Source organism: Perca flavescens, chromosome 1, assembly GCF_004354835.1.
Source record: "Perca flavescens isolate YP-PL-M2 chromosome 1, PFLA_1.0, whole genome shotgun sequence".
Classification (NCBI taxonomy): Eukaryota; Metazoa; Chordata; class Actinopteri; order Perciformes; family Percidae; genus Perca; species Perca flavescens.
The window spans coordinates 11,176,481-11,198,916 of NC_041331.1; the positions used below are offsets into that span (position 1 = coordinate 11,176,481).

General features: G+C 40.8%; 1 long non-coding RNA gene and 1 pseudogene across 1 annotated transcript; both read right to left on the reverse strand.

Annotated features, from left to right (window-relative positions):
• Window positions 1-689: 689 nt before the first annotated feature.
• Window positions 690-4,974, reverse strand: LOC114561260 (uncharacterized). The gene is made up of 5 exons (XR_003693340.1): window positions 4,750-4,974; window positions 1,392-1,456; window positions 1,192-1,286; window positions 988-1,107; window positions 690-872 (listed from the first exon to the last, which is right to left on the reverse strand). It is a non-coding gene; the product is annotated as an uncharacterized LOC114561260 (long non-coding RNA).
• A 3,527-nt stretch (window positions 4,975-8,501) lies between these two features.
• On the reverse strand, window positions 8,502-14,738 carry LOC114555449 (putative nuclease HARBI1; annotated as a pseudogene).
• Window positions 14,739-22,436: the final 7,698 nt, after the last annotated feature.

The following is a 22,436-nucleotide window of genomic DNA, read 5'->3' on the forward strand; positions in this document are numbered from 1 at the left end:
TTACCCCACTAACAATGCCCGAAATGATACCAAATGTCTAAAGTAGTAAAAATAGGTTATACACTCATAAAACGATGGATTGTAAAGTTTGTAAGTACCACTGCATGAAAAGTGGGATTTCCGTCCCTGTAAATGCCTGTAAACGCCCGGAAATCCCCCTAATTTTCGGCAGTTATCGACAATTTACAGGCTGCGAACGTCACGTTCGTCTGTACCACATATTGTCGGAAACGAACCATGACGTATGTGGAGAGCCCCCGCGGAGGTGTTAATGGATCTAATTAGAATATGAATAGACGCCTGGCCAGAGAACGTCTGGCCTGGCTGGAATTTCCTCACTCACTATTGGATGAAACCACTACTTTTAAACAAGAAAACTCTCTCGTGATTGGTTGACCGGTCTGTCACGGGTTAGGCTATTGGTCAACCTGGGCCATTATTATAATACATTTTTTTATATATATATATATATATATATATATATATATATATATATATATATATATTTCATATATGCTATGTTGTATATTCATGTCATGATTATCATAGTTAAAATGATTTGCCAGGAACGTGCTGTTTATTCAAAGATAGAGCTTTATTGACACAAAACACAAACGCAATCAGAAAAAATAACTATGTACAAAGCATCGGAGACATACAGCACACACAATAAATATCCCTCGCTCACAAGAAGCAGCACCGTCCACACCTAACCCACGGCCGCCTCGGAGCTGTTGGTAACCGGCAGCATTCGGTCTGAATTCGGTCCACTTTGCAGACATCTGGGGTGCGTTGTCCTGGATGTCTATGGTGGCGCACTTCCAAATGCCCACCTCACCCACAGCCAGCACACTCTGTCTCGCTTCCAGCAGCTGTAAAGTCAATCAATAAAGACAATCAGTACTGCGTGATATTTATTTATGGCCACAACACACCTATAAATGCACCTGAAAAATATTCACATTGACCAAACTGATCTAATCTTACCCTCTTTTCTTCTCGACCGACTCCGAGCTCAACTCTTCACAGCTTCTGCCCGCGATGCCACATCTGATTGTTTCTAGCTGAAGCTCCTGCGTGCTGTCTCGTAATATGTCTTACAGGCAGCTGGAAAACAATTAAATGAGAGTGGTTTGAATAAAAAACGTCACAGTAAAATTTAAACAAGGAAAGAAAGTAAAAATTACTTACACACAATGGCGTCATTATCAGCGTCCTGTAAATCTGGATTTGCAGACAGCTCCGAGCAAAAATAGGTCACGGCCTCGTTATGAGGCGAGGTTAGTCTAAAAAAAAAAAAAAAAAAAAATACGTACTATTAACGTATCTATGAACTTATACAGAAGAATTAATGAAATTCATTAAATGAAAGCATATTCTTTAAATCTTACCCTTGCTCCGGTTCGTACCGCCTGCTACAGTTTATATCAGAGTTGTGAAGACGGCGGACTGCTTTCTGAAAATTACGAGATAAAAAAAATATACTTTTATAAAGCAACATCACCAGCTCAGACCTGCCAACCTTGAGAAACCTTTTTGAGTAGCAACTTACTGATTTATTGTCGAAGTTCTGTTTTATGAACACGGCGGCACGCACGCGGAATAAATGTGCCATTAAATGTCACGTGTATACATTTTAAACCCTAGAAAATAATTATGTTCAAGTAGGCTACTTTAATTAAATAAAACATTTTATTTAAATTATCAGTCATATTTAATACAATTAATTGGCTCATAATATAATCCAATAAAATATATTACACTGTATAGTGAGCACTTTTACTTTTGGTACTTTAAGTATATTTTGATAATACTTCTGTACTATTACATAGGGAAGATGTTGAATGCAGGACTTGTAATTGACAAGTAATTTGTAACTCTACAACACTGTTTTTTCTACTTTTACTGCAATACATGATCTCAGACCTGAATTTTAACAGTCACATTAAGACAATAACAAAATCAGCCTATTACCATTTTAAGAATATATCAAGGATTAGAGGACTTATGTCTCAGCAGAATTTGGAAAAACTTGTCCCTGCTTTTATCTTTAGTAGACTTGACTACTGCAACGGTGTCCTTACAGGTCTTCCTAAAAAACCTATTAGACAGCTGCAGCTGATTCAGAATTCTGCAGCCAGAGTTTTCACTAGGACAAAAAAAGTGGATCATATTACTCTGGTTCTAATGACTTTACATTGGCTTCCTGTAACCTCAAAGAATTGATTTTAAAATACTTATGCTGGTTTATAAATCCCTGAATGGCTTAGGACCAAAATATATTTCAGATCTGTTAGTGCATTATCTGCATTATGACCCACCCAGACCTCTCAGGTGGTCTGGAACAGGTTTGCTCGTGGTCCCCAGAGTCAGAACTAAACAGGGAGAAGCAGCGTTCAGTTTTTATGCTCCGCATATCTGGAACAAAATACCAGAAAACTGCAGGTCCGCCCCAACTCTCAGCTCTTTTAAATCAAGACCTTTCTTTTTGATGATGCTTTTCGTTAATTCTTTTACCGAATAGTGAATTTTAATTTTATTTCGTAAAAAACTTTAATACGGAATTGTAAATTTTATTTTTGGATTTTTATTCTCATTAACTGTTTATAATGAACTATTTTTTTTTATTTATGTATCTTATATGGTATTACATTTGTATTCATTAATATTTTTATTCTTATTTTATTTTAATCCCTATTTTGCTGTTTGTTCTTTAATGATTGATGTTTTGTGTAAAGCACTTTGAGTTGCCTTGTGCTATATAAACAAAATTGCCTTGCCTTGCCTAAAGTCTTACACTTCTGGAAATCACCAACAACAGTCATGCATGAACACCTGCAGCAGTGTTTAACACTGAAAACACACAGCTCAGTTCAGCATTTCCTTGCAGCTCTGCTACAGTAGCAGATAACCAGTCAAATAGTCTCTAAACAGTCCGCTCACAGTGAAGTCCTGCACGGATCAACAGATGTTAGAGTCCGCCGGCTGCTCGCTATGTTTGTTACACACACCGGGCACTTTGATGCGCTCACAGAGCCAATCTCTGCAGATGTTACCGCTCTGTGTTTTGGCTAGCTAATAAGCCGTAAGCCTGTTAGCTTGAGCTTCGTCTGAAGGCGCTGAGCGGCCACATAGACAGGATATAATGGACCAATAGACCCCGTTGCTCTGGACGGAGACCAGTGAAGGTTATTAGAAGCACTTTTCCGGTGATGGCCAGCTTTACTGCGCAGCCTCCAACTGAGAGAATGTGACGTGAGCAACGTGTCTGAAAGTTGTAAGTCTTCTGGTAGCTGTGCCAAGAGAAATCTCAATCATTCCCAATCTTACAGATACGGAGACTGTAGGTGTATGTAAGGAGATAACATGGGCACAGGCTAATTATTGATCACTAACATGCTAGTTAACATTAGTAATTAAACCTAAACATTTCATGTAAGTCGAAACTGCCTGCAAGCTTCTCCTGTACTATACGGTAATTCCTCTACTATGTGACAGTAAGTCACTTGGTTATGACACAATCGTTAGCCTATTTTTACAAAAATGTCTGCTACGGAGCCATAACGTGAGGTACAAGGTAATGGAGCCTTTTATACATTGTCGTGTTTCTTTGGAACTAAACAACGGACAAATAGTCTTTAAACGCTTCAGATGTAAAGTTATTCGCAGTCAAGTGACGTAAAAAAAAAATGGCGGTCAGCAGAATGCTAACAGGAGGTGATGGCCAGTTAGCAACAAAATGGCGCCATGATGGCTCGAGTTCTGAAGCAAAGCTTACCCCCTTGAGCGGCCAGCCAAAGTCCGACAGGCACCAACACATTCCGCACATCCTCCGCTAACCGCTAACCCCCCGGTACCGGTCAGAGAGGAGTGTTTACCCCCCGGTACCGGTCAGAGAGGAGTGTTTACTTTGTGTCTCGGTCCTCCGGTGCGTCCAGCGACGGGCTCCGGTCAGTTTTTAAATTAGCCTACATTAAGAGTTAATTTTGTTACCGTATGAACTTAATCCTAGGAAAGGCAAAACATATATAAGATCTTTGTAACGAAATCCAAGACTTTATAAATGCAAGGCTTTATTAATATAAATAAATAATATTTCTCCAAAGTTGACAGGCTACGTAAATTAATTCATTTCACAATTTCACCTTTCTACATCAAATCCGTTTACCTTTGCAAGCACCGTCCTCCCTCGGGGAAACCAACCAAACTAAACGGGAATGAATAACACTTGCATTTGATGCTTTCGTTTTATCTAGCCGATCTCCCCGCTTGACTTTAGAGGAAGGGACCCGACGGTGTGATTCATTTGGTCGATCTCTTCTTCTTTAGTTTTGTTTTCCAGCATGCTCGTGGCTGGTACGCTGTTTTAGCCATAATAAGTTTTGCTGCCTACTATCATCAAGAGTTAGACTGAGACGGCTACTGCATGTCAACGAGTGAACTCAAAAGCAGTCACCTGATTTTCGCGTAGTTTAAAGTGATAAATCGTATCATCGTATTTTGATGTCAAAATGCGTATCTACTACACAAAATGCGTACAGGTTGGCAGGTCTGCCAGCTTAGCTCTGTAATGAATGGCGCTGAAAGCAGCCACAGCTCTGTGCTGCTCGCGTTTAAACTTGGTGGGGTTTAAAACATTACTGCCAAGTCTAAGTAGCCTGTTTAACATCCAAAAACAGTCACTGTACGATCAAGAGTTAATAAACAGTACAGACTAGCTCGCCGTTTCATTAATAATCATATACTTACGTTGACTTCTTCTTTTCTGTGAGCGCATCTTTGGAGCCCCGGAGGAGATATGGAGTAGAGAAAACAACCGCTCCAAACGTCTTGAACAACTCCTGTGTGTTTCTAAGTGAAGTTTTACATACACAAGACAACTCTTTTACCATTTCGCCTGAAATATTCCCATATTTTGGAAGTTTTTGCTCTAACTCTTTGACTCATCGCCCGAGTCCCGCCGATTTTTTTCAAATGGAAGCAGTGAGGCCGGGGGTAGGGGGCGGGGCCATTGACATATATACAATGGACCAATAGACCCCGTTGCTCTGGACGGAGACCAGTGAAGGCTATTAGAAGCACTTTTCCGGTGATCACTTGCTTTACTGCGCAGCCTCCAACTGACAGAGACAACGTAAATGTGACGTGAGCAACGTGTCTGAAAGTTGTAAGTCTTCTGGTAGCTGTGACAAGAGAAATCTCAATCATTTCCAATCTTACAGAGACGGAGAGTGTAGGTATATATAAGGAGATAACATAAGCACAGGCTAATTATTGCTAACTAACATGCTAGTTAACATTAGAAATTAAACCTAAACAGCTAATGTAAGTCAAAATTGCCTGCGAGCTTCTCCTGTACTGTACGGTAATTCCTCTACTGTCCGACAGTAGGTCACTTGGTTATGACACAATCGTTAGCTTATTTTTACAAAAACGTCTGCTACGGAGCTATAATGTAAGGTACAAGGTAATGGAGCCTTTTATACATTGTCGTGTTTCTTTATAAATAAACAATGGACAAATAGAGTCTTTAAACGCTTCAGATGTAAAGTTATTCGCAGTCAAGTGATTGACATTGGTCATTGCTAATGACATACAAAGTAATTAATCTAGCATACTTTCATTAAATAAATCAATTCAAGCTAAAATTGAAGAGTCTACAATTAGGCTATACTGAGTCTGATCTATTTTAAGAGATTTTCTTAAAATTAAGTTAATACCTTTTAGAAAAATGTCACCTGGGTTAAAACTCCCCCTTCTGCTACCATGATTTGCATTTGTATAGCACACAGCATTTTCATTTACATGTGAAAGCCTCCCTTAGAATTAGAGGGAGGGGGGGGTCATGGGGGGACAACTGCCAAGCAAGGCCCACGTCAATTTCTGACAATTTACGGCCATTTTTGGTGTTGCCTGTAAATTGCCGTGTGCAGTCGTAAACCTGAAGTTCCACGACAATCGACAGTGCCGAATACTGATGAAAATCCCACTTTTCATGCAGTGTACACCAGAAGTGTATGTAAATAACACTTGCCTGCTGGCTTCTGCTCTCTGCTGCTGCTGCTGCTGCTGCTGCTGCTACCTGCAGTAAGACGAGTGCTTAGGGCTGTCTACAAATTACAACACCGAAAAGAGATGCAACAAAAATATTTATTAATTTAATGATTAAATAAGGTAATGTCTCCAAACCTACCTCAATTATAACTTGTCTTCTGCTAGTTATTCTACAGCACTTACTTTAAAAAATAAGTTAAATTAATAAATATTTTTGTTTCATCTCTTTTCGGTGTTGTAATTTGTAGACGGCCCTAAGCACTCGTCTCACAGCAGCAACAACAGCAGAGAGCAGAAGCCAGCAGGCAAGTGTTATTTATATAAACTTCTGGTGTACTTACAAACTTCCCAATCCATCGTTTTATGAGTGCATAACCTATTTGTACTACTGTAGACGTTTGGTATCATTTCGGGCATTATTAGTGGGGTAATGTTAAGAGACACTTCGGATCCATTAGCCCCGCGCTAAGCTATTCAGCTGATAACGCTACTTCTACGCTAACTCTCCCAATGTTCGACCCAGGTGAAAAAAAGCTTCGGGGGGGGGGGTGTTTGGCTCGAGGTCATTGTGCAAAGGACCCTAGGGTGAAATTACTCCGAACCATCACTTTAAGTGTAGTAGGATCATGGCTGTACCTCATTTTAATCATATCATTGGCAATTTGAATGTGCTGTAGTTTATGCCCAACTAATGTTCACATACATAGATGTCTTCTCACCCATCCTCCTTTTGTTAATTAAAAGGGCCCATTTAAATTAACATTTGACTTCTGCTCAGCCAACAGAAGGCCTGAGCCAGAATGAAGGAAGGCCAGTGGCTGACGGAATCCCTGGAGGGAGCTTTTCCTCGGAGCCAGCCACATCACAGATTGTGATGGTGTTCTCTCACTTGTGGACCCTCATGCTACAGCAGAACTCCTTTTTTAATGTCATGATTTTATGTATCCCCAGTTACCAGTGAAGGACCTTTTTTATAAAATGAATCTGATCAAACAAATTCAGAAAACCGACCTTGAAATGCTATTGTTGGACCGCCAGATTCTAAAGACAGATCTGGAAATTGAAATCCTCAAACACAAGTTAGAGGTGGGTGCATGGTCACAGGTGACTTGTGTTAGTTATTGGAACAATATAAAAAAACTGTTGCTTTTGTGTTTTTAGGAAATAAAGAAGACAAAATAAAATTCAATTATTTGTCTTTTATTTTGGTGGTTCTTGTGTTTTAGTCGAAGTGATTCCTGCATACAATGTCTCTGACCGCTCTTCCATCCTGGAAATCTGCAGGATGGATGGGGTCCTCCTCAGGGTCCTCCAGAGATGCTCACAAGTCTTTGAGCTAGAGTCCAAGTCAAGTCTCAAGTCTCTTGTGGTTATAATAAGTGTTGCATCATGTACAGCGACCTATCCAGGCGGCTTAGAACACTGCATAGCTATATATAAGGAATTCAAAGCATGTAATGTGTTATTATGACTTCTTTATCTATCAGCATACAGTATCAGCTTTGATTTTGGTATATAATCAGTTTAAACAGACTATTGCAACATGAAAAAAACACCAAGATTGCTTTACTTTTAAGTTAATATATGTATTTTGCCTTGTAGCTTGAACATACAGTACAGTACAGACCAAAAATTGAGGTTCTGAAGAAAAAGGACTCCCTTGTCTGTCGATGAATTATAATGAAAGGCCTTGGCTCCTATTGTGCTGTCTCTGTGGGGCCATAAGACCAAATATAGAAAATGTTATAACTCACAACACTAAAATTGACATACTCCTATTTAGTGCAAAACATCAGTGTAGCTAAATGCAAAATATAATTGCAACTAAATGACCTTTTTACCACACTACAGTGCACTTCCTTATGATAGAGAATCCTCAATTAGTTATTTACTTCAGATCCATGTAATGTGCACTGCCTATGCAACTAATCATACCTTATAAACTACTATAAGTCAACACATACCAGACTCTCAAACCAGTGTAACGTTATAACTAAATGAAACTGTAATTATTTTTATATGATCAACAATAATCCTGTAACCTGTTTGCAGACAACGTTAATAATTAACGTGATGGCAGACAGTGGCACGTAAATGATTAACGTAACGTTAATCAACCACCACAAGTTTGGCAATTAAACAAACACTCATTTATATTTGATAAGGAAGACAGTCTGAGTTAACCTCCCGTAACGTTAGGTCGTAGCTAAAGCAATAAGCAAGCTAACGGTAGATGGTCAATGCTGAGCTAAACATGTTTACTCACCTATCAGCGTGCGTTTTCAGATGCCTGATAAAATTAGATGATGCATATTTTGCATTGAGCGCTTCTTCTGTTTGGGCCGTCTTGTTTAAAGTTTTTGAACCCAAAGCTTAGGATGAATGGCACAGCAGCGGCCGGTGCATTCGACATGTTTGTATGTTGTCCTCTCATGTGTCCTTGCAGGTTATAGGTAACGGAGGGAGGGGTATAGCGAGCTCATCAGACGTTTCCTAAAAATAAACATTGTTCACGAGTCCCGCAGCTCGAGTCCGAGTCGAGTCTGAAGTCTTTCGAGGACGAGTCTGAAGTCGAGTCTGAAGTCACTGTGTGTGCGACTTAAGTCGCACTCGAGTCCGAGTCTCAAACTCAAGTCCCCATCTCTGGGGTCCTCTATATGTAGGGCAGGGCGTTGCTCTCCTATAATTGTGGTAATATTATGGAGAACGCATGCCACAATAATGTCACAGGCCCTCTCAGGGGTTACCCTGAGGTGGTGTAGGCACCTTTCAGCAGGCCTATGGTCATCTCCACCAGGGCTCTAGTCCTGCAGTAGGCCACATTGAAGTTGCGTTGGGGGCCTGGCACTGGGTCAGGGTAAGGGGTGAGCAGGGTGGGCTGGCATGGGTAACCCCTGTCACCCAGCAGAAGGCCTTCAAACTCTCCTGTAATGTATATTGTATACATTTGAGTGGTGTATTTAAGGAGGGAGACAGGTAAATAATTAGGCTGCTTACCACGTTCCAGTCTGTTGCTCAGGGCAGACTCACACTATATCCGTGAGTCATGCAAAGACGCAGGCCATTTGGCTTCCATGTTGGTTATGAGATATGCAGCATCACATATGATCTTGACAGTGCAGAGAATGACAGATGTTACTTGGAGTATTGTGATGCAGTTTTTGACATTTTGTGACAGTGGTCAATTTACCTGCACATTAATGCTGTGAATGGACTTCCTATTCACATAGTCAGCTTCATTTTCTGAAGGAGCAATGATTGGAATTTGTGTGCCATCAATGCAGCCAATCACATTGGGAAATCCTAAAAGAAATTCAAATTACTTATACCATTCTGATCTTGCAGCACCATGTCATTATCTGAATTATAATGACTAATTATTCATTGTAAGGGTTTTACATTATTCACCCGCAATCCTGTGGAACTCTTCTTTAATGGCTCTCACTGGTTTGTGTCCAGGGAACACTACAAACTCATTTAAAAAAACGTTTCAGAGCGAGGCACACTTTTCTGATGGCTCTGCATACAGTGGCTTTAATAATATGCTCCGCATCACCAATGTTGTAAAGAAAATTGCCGTTGCAAAAAATGTAATCCAACACAAAGAATCTGCTCAGATGTAAGAGCACTGCAGTTATTTTTTCATTATAAACATCAGAACAGACAAACACACTTGAACAGGAACAACCACCCTCTCCCAACCCCCACCCTCCGCGGTCTCGAGGAAAAGAAAGAAAAAACAAAACAAACAAAACAGATCTCCCAACCCCCACCCTCCGCGGTCTCGAGGAAAAGAAAGAAAAAACAAAACAAACAAAACAGAAATCACACCTTGCCTAGTCGCCCTCCTCTACTTTCTGTGATGTTGAGGTCATTAGGACTGATACCTGTGCTGCTGTACCTTTCCATAGGTCTATAGTTGATGGTTTGGCTTTGTTAATCCTTGCTGTAGAGAGCTCAAGCATAACTATATCCAGGAAGTACGCCAACCACTGTTTTATACAAAGCGAGTGTAGTGGGGGAGTCGCGATTGAGCTTGCTAATCAAACTTTCTTTTGTCCACTGCAGTTATTTAAGGAAGCAGAATGCCAAACTGGGGTGACTATTTCCCGTGACACAATATGGCGTACACTGCAGAGGAACGGCATGCATGGGTGCCATCCACGAAGGAAGCCTCTCCTAAAGCCCAGGCACAAAAACGCCTGCCTAGAGTTTGCCAGGGCCCATGCTGACAAAGATAAGGACTACTGGGACTCTATACTCTGGAGTGATGAGACCAAGATAAATGATTTTGGAACTGATGGCTTCAAAACTGTATGGCATCGCAAAGATGAGGAATACAAAGAAAAAATGCATGGTGCCTAAAGTGAAACATGGTGGTGGCATTGTCCTTATGTGGGGTTGCATGAGTGCTGCTGGTGTCGGGGAGCTGCATTTCATTGATGGCATCATGAATTCACAGATGTATTGCTCTATACTGAAAGAGAAGATGCTACCATCACTCCGTGCTCTTGGTCGTCGTGCACTTTTCCAACATGACAATGATCCTAAACACACATCTAAGGCCACTTTTGGATTTATGAAGAACAGGGTGAAAGTGATTCAGTGGCCAAGTATGTCTCCTGATCTGAACCCAATTGAACACCTATGGAGAATTCTGAAGAGACAAGTTGAGCATCAATCTCCATCCAGCATCCAGTCTCTAAAAGAGGTCATTGTTGAACAATGGAAAAAGATTGATGTAGCAGTAAATGTTGCCAAATTGTTCATTACATGCCTAGAAGACTTGGTGCTGTCATTAAAAATCATGGAGGCCATACAAAGTACTAGATGTAGTAGTTTTTCTTGTGGGTTGTACTCATTTCATGTTATAAGTTAAACAGATGTTATATTAAAATTGGTGTTCGTCAACATTTTGGAAATAGTTTTTGTCTTCATTGAGATATTGTTTAAATTGTTACTTTTCAAAGGGGGTGTACTCATTTACGCTGAGCACTGTACGTAGGATGTAATGATACACTCAACTCACGATTCATTACGATTCACAATTTTACGATGTTTTTCAACAGAATGAAATGACTGAAAAATATTTCTTTATTTAAATAAACTGTGCAAAACAGCAGATGTGTCCTCTTATCGAAAGTGCAATTGAAATAGTATTTTATCTTACATAACAATGAGGAAAGTAAGGTGGTTCCTCACGAGAGGGGCAGGGTCAAAAAGGCGGGACAGTACATCTGGTTTGAAGTTGTTAGAACCAGGTCGATAAGACAAGTTAAAGTGGAAACAATTGAAAAAGAGTGCCCACCTGGCTTTTCAGGAGTTCAATCTTTTGGCGAAACAAAGATATTCCAGGTTCTTATTTTTTGTATAATTTTCTTAAGGGCCCCTTCGAAAATGAGATGATTCATCTTAAGGGGTTATACTTCTAATAAATACTCTCTTGTGGTCCGTCCAAACAAGGAATGGTTGCCAGTGGTGCAACTCCTCCAGGGCCATCTTAACTCCCAGCAACTGCCTGATCTCGATGTCATAGTAGGCTCATTCGAGATGAGCCAAGTCTGCGCAGAATCGATCACCAGCAATCGCCGCCCAATGCATTCCGGTTAGATTTGTGTCCGACTTGATCCCGACTTGCTCTGACGTCATGCACACGTGGGCAACGATAACCTCACGAGGTGGCTCATCAAGGCATTCGCAGTTCTGAGTACTAATTTCTCACCGCGTCTGACCATTTCCTGGAAAGAAAGGCACAGGGGTGTAATTCTCCATCCCATGGTTGTCTCTGAGAGAGGATGGCCCCCACTCCTACATCTGAAGCGTCCACCTCAACCACAAACTGCCGCTGGGGTTCAGGGATAGTCAGGACTGTGGTGAAACAATCCTTCAGCTGAGAGAAGGCTTCATTGGCTTCGGGGGTCCACTGAAACCTGAGCTTATGATAGGTGAGAGCAAGCAAGGGGGCAGCAACAGTACTGAAATTTCTTATGAACTTTCTATAGAAGTTTGTAAACCCTCGGAAAGGTTGGAATTGCTTTGCGAGTTGGCCAATCACTCGCACCTTCTCCAGTTCCATCTTCACCTCCCCCTCCGCCACCACTTAGGCAAGGAATGTGTAGGAGCCGCTGAAGCACCTGGGGAACGTGCTGGACGTGTGTGTCAAGATCTGGGGAGAAAATAAGGATATCGTCCAGATACACAAACACATTGAGCATATCCCTCAACACATCATTCATCAAAGCTTGGAAGACAGCAGGGGCATTAGTGAAGCCAAAAGGCATTAAGAGGTACATCTAATGCCCAGTTGGGGTGTTGAAAGCAACTTATCATCTCCTTCACAAATCCTCACCAAGTGGTTAGGGAAGGTATTAGGGGAGTGGATACCAGCCGGATGATCCCAGCCGCCGGGTAAGCATCAATGTACTCTTTCTCTCAGGACGTGACAGGGAGTACAACCGGTCCTTAAACTAGGTTTATGGTAGCTGCAGTGTTCCTGGTGTGAGGTGTGCATGTCATAAAATGACGTTGATTACAGCACAAAGGCTCCGTGCGCTGCGCTTTATATTTAAACATGGATGCCTTTGAGGGAAGAATCCTGTACAAACATCTCTACAATTGTTCTATGAGAGACCACAGGGGAAGTCAAATGGCTTTAAATTCTTGGAGAGAGATATACAACACACTCGGCGAAGAAGAGCATTTTTGTAAAAGCGGGAAAAAAGTTTCCATGGGAAGAGTGGCAACCCAGGGGGAAACAAAGCTGTCCCGCCAATTCTGGTGGAGCTGGGATGGCTGTCCCAGTTCATCAAGCACAGAGAGATTGACAGCAATTTTGACCAGGCAAGCAAAAGTAATATTTATAACAGCATTAACGTTACACAAATGCAATGTTTGGTGGTACATCATTTTTTACTACTGTTGCCAGGCAGCCCACTTTCCTTTTCGCTCTATGTAGTGTAAAACTTTCATGTTCATTTGGTGTGTCTTTATAGCATGTGTTCTCTTTTAACCTTACCTATTGTGAGAAAGTGACCACACCACACAAAACATGACCATAACGTTAACAACTCTTTTCATTTTGTGATATGCTGTACAAACTAAACAAAGACCAGAAGAGAAGATGCCATGATTGAGTGGAGCTGTATCCAGTTCTATTCAGTTCAAGGTTACATGTAGACAGTATCCTATTTACTGCTAGAGTTGGTGTTAGTAGACTTGAGTGTGATTTTTACTTGTTTCACTAACAAGGCGTATTCGCTATTTTGTATTTATTATCATGCCCAGTGGTTTTGGTGCGTTTTCCAGGGGATAATTTGTTGCGTAACCTTACACAACAGTAAATTGCAGTGTTCTTTGTTTGTCTTATTATATGGTGTTTTATGGCGCCTGATTATAATTACAGTTTTCTGTTTATTCTTTTTCTGTCTGTCCAAAAAGAACCCCTCAAGTTCTGCACCGTGGATGATGTGGCTTCATCTTAGTTGGCTGCTTTTCACCCTCTGTGAGGGATACACCATCTCCCCCACCTCAGCTCTCTCTAAGTGTTGTATGTGAGTTCTTAACGCTACACACAATATAGGATATAAAAATGTAATGTGTTCAAGCAGGATGGATCCTAAAACATTACTGTGAATGCATGCAATATATATCGTATGGCACTATGACACATCACAGCGCTTTATTTAGTTTAAAATACTTCTATTTTAGGTATATAATTAATATCTAGTCTAGGCTGTTGGTGAAGTAGATGATCACTTTGAGGGGGGATACATTTTTTCCCCACCGGGAATAAAAATAATTCAGCAGAGGCAGGGACATCAGAAAGGGGGAAATACCATGCATTTTCCATGGGCGCAACCCATATACTCAGCGCTGCTGCCCATCTCACAAATGCATTTTCCTTACAAATGGGGCACCATTTGAAAGGGATCTAAACAGGCTTTCCAATGGTATTAGATTTCTTGCCAAAAAGCATTGTTACCATAGAGAAATAATCTACCAAACACAAATTTCCTTACTTTTTGTGCTAAGTTTATATATATTGCAACACATCATTGGAATACAAAGTAGACGGGGCAGGCAAACTGTCACCAATGAGGGAACTCTCTACAGAGTTCAATGATCCCTCACACAAGAGTATACCTTAAACGGGTCACCAGTTATGAAAGGGTGCATGGCGTAAGCATAGGGGGCGGGTCAAACCACGACCAATGACAAAGGAACTCTACGATACCTCACACAAGACTACGTCAAAAAGTCAAAAAGATAATATGCTCAAAGAAGAAGAGGACCAAATTTATCAAATGAAAGTTGCGCAACACTAGTGGACCATGTTGTGAACCACGGATTGACGCTGAGGGAGGCTGGACTAAGAGTTCAGCCAAATCTTAGTAGATATACAGCGGCATCTGTCATGAGGACATTTCAACAAGGAAACAGGTAAAAGAAAATCTGTCTACAGTTACAGTAATCAGCTGCTCCTTGTTTGCACCATATCAGCACTTTTGATACCCATCCCTGTGACACTTGAGGATTGAGGGTCGAGAACGACAAGGAGGAAGGGGGCCCATATTCACGCAAGGGTTTACAATCTCCAGCCCCAGGCTCAGGTACCCCTCATTGAGGCCATGGAGGACGCTTGTGACCAAGTCGATGACGCAGCTGCGCAAGGATGGATTCGACATGCAAGACGGTTGTCTTGCCAATGAGGATGTTTGCCTGTGATGTTGATGAAATTCTCTGGTCAGATCCAGCTAGGCGAAGAGATAAAGTCTAGTATTTTTCCGTGTATTTCTGTGTATTTTTGTGATTGTAACTTGTACTGGATACCGTATTTTATGTTTGTCTGTTGTTTGCTGAGCTAACAGTGTTATGCACACTACTGTAGTAGCATGAAAACTGGGACATGTTTTGTTGTGATTCTCCATGTTGACATGTTGACTGATTTGGGTATATGGAGAGAAATAAATTATATTTTCCTCAGTCTGCAGCATTGGTCTAGTGTAATGTGTGGTGAACTTATTGTAAATTTGCACTTTCTCTGTGTACTTCATTTACAGTACTCTAATCACTGAGAAGTAGAATTGCTAAAAGTGTTTTAGGTTAGCAACAGAAGTCTGTAACTGGTTCAAACAGGATTAAGTCATATGGAACGTGTGTGTTTCATATGGTAACAAAATATGTTTTTTATAAATTAGTGTATAGTTTTTGCAAGAGTGTTTAATTTTGCAAAGGGTCTGAGGTGTTCTGCTAATTGGGTGTGTGGTTGTCCTAATTGTGTGTAGTGTTTTGAAAAATACTGTCCCTGTTTTCAAAATTGTGCGTAAGCAATTGAAAAAAACTGTAAAGGGAGCCTAAGACCTAGAATTTCATTGCGATGACTGTTTCTATAAATTGTTGTGCGTATAAGACTTGATATCGAGATGGGACAGCCAGAGGCGTCGGACTGGGGGTAAAACCAATACTGATTACCAGGGCCCAAGGGGAGAGAGGGCCCTTGAAAAGTCTGGAATATATTTTATTTCACCAGGATATTTTCATTTCCTAATTAAATTTCCTAATGCATGTCAGATGAAATGTAAAGTTAGTGTATTGGCTGAATAACTTGGTTGATTGACTGATTACATTTTGTATACAAAAAAAGACTATCTAAGGTCTCACCCACCCCTTGCTAATGCGCCAAAGGGTTTAGTCCATCTGCACGCATTTTGTTTATGAAACAAAAGTAGGGGAAACAATTGGTAACTGACTTCTTTTCAAAGAAAGGTGAGCACAAACTAAAAAATGAAATCCATGGTGCTAAACTGCTTGAATATCTCTGCGACCGTTAGTGCTAAAAACGAACTGTGACAACCCATTGAAAGAGCAGAACATACACTTTCAAATGATAATTTGGTTATACATGTAATCTGAGGTAAATCATGTCAACATTATAGTTATGTCAGATTCAGTAGATATATTCAGATGATAGAGAAGATGTGATTTAGGATGGTGGGAGTGAAGACAGCAGGGAGCATGAGTGTTGCTCTGAGCACAGTGTGGAAATGAGAGATGAGGAACTGGAAAGTAGGCAGAGCAGTGTAGACCAGTTTTTGCCAGAAGATCCAGGACTATGGCCAGATAAATTAACAGATGATCAGAGGGACACCATAGTACGCAGGCTGGCAAGTAAAGGTACAGAGAAAACAAACAAAATGTAGTAGTAACCACAGTAAGGTAGGCTAGAAAATGTTGAGAAAGGAGGTTTGAAATGTGTTATTGTTGAACACTTAAAACAGACTCCGTCTTCTCTTTTGCAACTTTATTTTGCCAGTTCTGTTGGAATTCTCTTTTTGCACAAAGCAACAAACATGTTCTAATAGCCGCGACCTAGCCTACGTTTTTCCGTTTGTTTACTTCACTCGGCTCAGCTCTTTACTTATGACATCATCGTAAGTGACCTTTCACCTTCCAGTTACATAAATCAGAATAATATCCAGAATGTTTTTTTAAAACAAAATTACGATGAGATAACAGTGATTTCCCTACAGAACATATTCCCTATTCTAGGAAATTATGAAATTATAAAATAATACTTCTAGATAACACTTCTAGGTCGCAACATTATCAGGTTACTCTAAGCATTACAGTTAATAGTTATTACCCTATAAACATCTAGGCCTCCAGATTCGTGTGTACAGAGGCCCGATTATTATTTATTTTTTACCCATCAGGACTGCCTATGCATAGGGCCCAGGGTCTTGTGCTAGGCCCCTGGGGACAGCTACATCTCCCTGCAAAGGCTGAAAACGGTAAAATGCTTAAGGCTTTCAGTTTGAAATGATACAGGAAGTGTAGTATAAAACGGCATGATGTGTAGGTTTTTTTATTTATTATAAATGAAGCAAACGTGAGAAGATAGAGAACAAGGCGGCCTATATGAGCAATTAGCTAAGTGTTACCCTTATGAATCAGAGGGAACAGAAACAGCCTGCCATTTGTGATGATTCCCGCTGAAATAAGAGCTGACAGCAACAGAGAGAACAGTTGGCTAAATCTGTTTTTTTGTTTGTTTGTTTTTTAACAATTTCTTTATTGATTTTTTTGCACTAAATCTGGTTGTAAACACCCTTAATGGGCTGATAAGAGGAAGCAGTAGAAGAGGGCGGGAGAGGGGAATGAGAACAAGAGAGTAACAGGCTGAACTTCTGCTTGGCTTCATCAGGATAGTTGAGTGTCTGGTTAGTTCACATGTCTGTAAAACACAACCAAATTCTATTTGCAGCATGTTTCTTTGTTTGGTTGCATTTTCTGTATTAGCAGTGCGTTTGCAGCAATGTCTAACCCTAACCCTAACCCCTAACCCTAACCCAATCATCTCGTTTTCGAGGGCGTCCCAACATATAACACAATCATTACATAACAGAGGAGCGACAGCAAATCAAATAAAAATACAAAATACAATTAGCAACACGACAACGTACAGTATACAAAAGGCAAAAAAAAAAGTTCATCATTACATTACAACCACTAAATGGCCAAGATGGCCAATAATAAGTGCATGCAATTTATGAGGAAGGAAATGTACTCAACAATGTTGTTAGGCCTCCAAGTTACACACAATGGAATCCTCTCCTGCTCTAGAGTTCTCACTCTAATAAAACCTAAAACCTCTTGTCTCTACCATTCCAGCAGCCAGCTGACTGCAATGTGTCCTCTCAAGGTCAGTGGTTTAAAGCCAAGTTAGTCTGAGCACATGCTTTTTTGCATGAACAAAATGTTGTCGGTTTGCTCACCGAGGAAATTGCAAAAGCTACCATGGGAAATATTTAGAGTTGATGCTTTCAGACTTTGGCTACTTGATACTTAATGATGTTAAATTCATCCCTCTGAATTTGCTGAACCAAATTATAATAGTGTCAACTTTAATCTTTCACTTCTGTTTCTTCTCCGTCTCTTGAAAATGCACTCATGGCTAATGGCTTTTTTATCGATTAAAATGTGCTAAAGTCATTTGTCAAGTAAATTGACATCCTCTCCCTCCCTGTATAGTGACTCATACATGAGGTGCACCTGCTCCTTGAGTTTGAATATATGTGGGGAATTCTCTGCTCACTGTGGACCTCTTTACATCTACTTTTTGTTTAATTCCATATTTTGTTATAAATGAAGCTGACAGAAAATCAAAAGCTTCCCATGGAGGAGTAGCATTGGCTCTTTGCCTCTACTCATTTCTTTAAGTGGTATTTTGTGTTGACTAACACGGCAGAACACAGTGCAGCCATGCGTGCAGTGGAGCGGCATGGAAAAGCTGCTCCAACTAAATTTGAACTTTCAGAACAAACAAAAAGCAAACCAACTTGGCTCTGCTTGTCCACAGTGTGTGTGACAGCAAGGCTTCAGAAGAAGTAGGGGGGACATAATAAATGTCCTCCCTCAGAATTTCTTTTGCAATTTGAATCCCATTTCTTGCATTTCTACAGACATTAAGGGACAAATTAATTTGGTCATCATGCTAATTTCTGCCAGTTGCTACTAAATATGCATAAGAAAATGCTTTCTTTTTGTATTGTTCAAGCCATAACTTAAATGAACTTCATATGTTGAGTTATTTAATTAGGGATATATTGAACAATAGGACTGACAGATCGGGGGTGCATTATTGTGGCACTATTGATAGATAATGTGTCATTTGCAACTTCCATCACAAACATAAAATGTATTAAAGAATATAAAACTTTGTTTAGAAGTCACACAGTCAATAGTTGTATTTACTGTATCCATATTTAACATTTACCTTTTAAGATGAAAGACAGATTATTGAATTACTCAAACTTTTATTAGGAAGAACTAAAGCTTTAACTATGAAACATCATGGCTGTGCCTGGTAAAACATCTTCTAAAAATGCTATCAAGGGCGCCTGGGTAGCTCACCTGGTAGAGTGTGCGCCCATAGACAGAGGCTCGGTTTGGACCTGCGGACCATTGCTGCATGTCATTCCCCCTCACTCTCCCCTTTCATGTCTGTGCTGTCCTGTCAAAATAAAAGGCCTAAAAATGCCTCACACAAAACATATTTAAAAAAAAATGCTATCAAGTTTCTGCCAACGTACTTGATAGAAAATTGGGATGTGCATACATGTGCATCAGACCTGTGGCCCTGACCTCTGTGGTTATGAAGTCTTTTGAGCTCCTTGTTCTGGCTCACTTCAAAACCCTCACCGACCCACTCCTGGAGCCCCTCTGACACCTGGAATCCTCAGGAACCTATGCCAGGATCCTGTTTTTGGACTACAGCTCTGTCTTCAACACCATCATTTCGGTCCATGATTGTCTGCCATGCTTTCTCTTGCTGTTTCATTACAGCGGCTGTGTTACTTCATCATACTTCCATAAGAAGCTTCTGCTCACTCAGGGCCTGATTTACTAACACTGGCGCAGTTTGCGCTGCGTCTGTTTATGCGAGTTCGGTAATAGCGCACGCTATGCTTCCACATTTTGCGTAGTATTTATCAACCCTAACACCCATCAAGCAATCAGCGTCTTTCTCCGCCCACTATACCGTAAATTGCGCTGTAGCGAAGCGGTACTTGTGCTATGATATGGCTGAGTGCAGACTGCGATATTCCCACTGCTGATGCTATGACTGTTTGAAATGACCCTGATGCCAATATTTGTAATGTAGCGAGGAGTTTAACAACTGCTGGAATGGGATGTGAACGCTGAGTAGGAGATTCAATTTCATCTTTGATTTCTTCCAGTAGCTCTAATATTGCATGGCTGCTTGATCTGTAACGTTCGCTAAATGATGTTGTGTTCACTGACAAAGTGTGATTCTTATGTTAAAAACATTTTCAGCCTCGCCTATGTCTTCGTCTTGCTCAAATTACTGTTGCCATTTCACCAGCGGCATAAAGGTCTACGAGGAAACTCGATTGCGGCTGGTTCAGACCTGCTTTTAAGAGGCGGAGAATTTCCCCCGCAGAATAGAGACGCGCTCTTACTGACAGTCTTTGTAAATACCACGGAATATATAATTAGGTGCACTTTGCGCTTATCCTCCCACCTTTTTGGGTGGAACTCCCACTTTCCCCACGACCCTCCCACGAACGCATATTGAAAGCGCAACTTGTCTCTTCTCGTTCATGTGGCAGACAATCTGCGATTTTACCCAAGTGCGCCCTGTTTGTAAATAGCCCACATCGGTTACGTCCGTCTTTGCGACCAATTAGCGCCTGGAAACAGGCACAAACGGCTTGATAAATCTAGCCCTCTGTGTAAAGTATGCAAAACACATATCCATTTAAGCATCAGTAAAACTGATGGATCTTGTGGTCTGTTAAAGAAAGCTCTGAACGTGCATCTATCTGAATGACTTTATCCTGGCTCGACCTAGTCGCTCCTCCTCGGCCTGGCTTGGCCAACATAGATTAGAGTAGTTCAAGCCTCGCTTTATCAGTTCTCCTGTATTTATAAATTCTACTTTTGTGAAATAGACCCTTTGTGTACTATAATGACCAGGCTTGTCCTCCAGCACAGGCTAACTGCAGAGGAGGGAGAGGCGAGGAGGGGCTAACGTTACACACAGACACATGGGAGCTCTACGCAGTCAAGCTGGCTCAACAATTTAGCCTGCTAAAATATTCGTCCACGTTACAAGTTATTCCTATTTACTGTCAGATCTCGGGAAAGCAGGCTTGGACCCAAAATGCAGAGAGAAGCGACAAGGAGGCAGCAGGCAGAGTAGAACAATTTATTTAAATGAAAAAGGCTGAGACAGGCAGGCAGGCAGGCAAAAAGAATCCAAAGCAAAATCCAAAAGACAACTAGAAAACATAAGAGTAGAACAGGCAAAAACCACACGGAGGGAGCGATGCAGGGATAGACACAGGAAGGGAAGACGATAAACCGACCAGAGACAAAGACAGCACAGAGACTAATGCTACATGTGGGCGACTATTTTCATAAATGGACATTTCAACCTCTCCGTTTTCAAAAATAACATCATGCAAAGCTGTCAGTTTCAGGAAAAAGTGTTCGTTTACACGTACCCGTGTAATGCCGTCAAGAGCATGCCAAACCTGTAGGTGGCAGTGTAACGAGAAGCTCAAGCAACGAAAATAGCAACAACAGCAACAACTCACTTCCTCTCTCTTCTCTACCTCACTTCCTCAGCTACCTAAACCTTGTCTCAGTTTACATGCAAACGTGCAAACGAAGTTTTCCAAAATCTTCACTCTGGCCGCAGTTTTTAGAAAGAATCGTTTTCAGAGGTGAATTCTCCATTTGCGTGTAAACGAAGGGCACAAACAAAGTGAAATGTCTCCATTTTTCAAAATTACCATGTACGTGTAAATGGGGTATAAATACGCAAGGTAGCAAGGGTAGTAACAAGAGACAGGTGACATGAGGGCTGATGAACAGGTGGAACACATCAGGGCAGGGCAGACAATCACAAAAGTGGGAAAACAAGGCAGGAATCAAACAAGACATGATACAGGAGAAACAGACACTACAAAGTAAAACAGGAACAGAAACACATAATGAAACAGGGAATTAATTAATACAATAAAACAGAAAAAACCACAACCATGATATTGACAAAGTCCTCATAACAACAAGGGCTTTTCGCCAAATCTATATTAATTGTAACTGATAAACAAGCAAGTTTTAACCACTTTTTAAAATGCAGGGCTCTCAAGTTTTGAACAGAATTCAGAGTGAGATTTTGGCACAGGGGTTTGGGTGGGGACGGAGTCTGATCTGATAAATGACATAAATTCGTACAAATAAAGAAATGTTTATTTAATTCAGTATTTCTTTGTGTGTGTGTGTGTGTGTGTGTGTGTGTGTGTGTGTGCACACACGCGTGTGTGTGTGTATGTGTGTGTGTGCAATAATTAATGCTATGCATTGTCTGGATAAAATATAATGAAATAGCCTAGGCCAAAGGTTTTCACAATGGGGGCCGGGAGGTTGTGCAGTAAAAATAAAAGGAAAGAAAAAACTAAAAATATTCCAAATTATTATGGGTATTGTTATAAAAGTATTATGGGTAGGCCTATTATAAAATGGGTATCTTTATAAAAATATAAAATTGTCAGAGTAGCCCTGCAGCCGATTCAACGTAGCTTTAATAATAATAATAATAATAATAATAATAATAATAATAATAGGCGCAAAAGCTACCCAGTGTTTCCGATATGTTGATTTCTGCCGCCACAGTATCAGAAATAGGGCAGACATACAACAGGGTTTCCGCTATGTAGCTACATGTAGTATATAAAGTCCTAATTACACGACTCTACAGAGCCGTGTGCTCTACTGAACTCAAGCGAACCGTCATCCGCTCTCTCTCCCCTCAACTGGAAAAGTGACAGGACGTCATCACTCGCAAAGTCATG